The following is a 682-nucleotide window of genomic DNA, read 5'->3' as shown; positions in this document are numbered from 1 at the left end:
CCGTAACAGAGACAGGCTCGGTCAGGCTTCAGTCACAGCGAGGGGGGGGGGGGGGGGGGGGGGGGTCACGGTGATGTCCCTCACTTATCCAGCTCAACCAATTAAAAATGTGCACCTCAATTAGAAAATTAAAAAAACAGTTCAAACTCAGTGATATAATAATAATTGTATTATTATTATTATTATTTAGCATCACTATATATATATATATATTTACTGTACATTCTATATATCTTTATTATATTATTATACTAGTCTATATTATATAACATTTCATTATATTACACTATATTCATATTGCACTATATTATATTATATAACTGTACTCTGCATTACTGTGGTACAACACTGCCTCTCTTCTCTGCTGTTTACATTACTTGCTGCTATTTTATCATCATCGCTTTAATCACTTGTCACTTTAATCACTTGTCACTTTAATCACTTGTTACTTTAGCTTGTCATTCTCTGCAAATATTGTCTCAATTCTCAATTCCCCTCAGTTATCTTCATCATTAATGTTGTACTGTATAGACCCCCTATTTTTATTTTTATTTTTATTTTTATTTTTATTTTTATTTTTATTTTTATTTTTATTTTTATTTTTATTTTTATTTTTATTTTCTATTCTGTTTAATGCTTTCTTGTCTGTGCTGCTGTAACGCCCGAATTTCCCCTCTGGGGA

This window comes from Labrus bergylta, chromosome 10 (genome assembly GCF_963930695.1).
Source record: "Labrus bergylta chromosome 10, fLabBer1.1, whole genome shotgun sequence".
NCBI classification, from domain to species: Eukaryota; Metazoa; Chordata; class Actinopteri; order Labriformes; family Labridae; genus Labrus; species Labrus bergylta.
The sequence above is the reverse complement of the archived record's forward strand: the minus strand, read 5'-3'. Positions refer to the sequence as shown.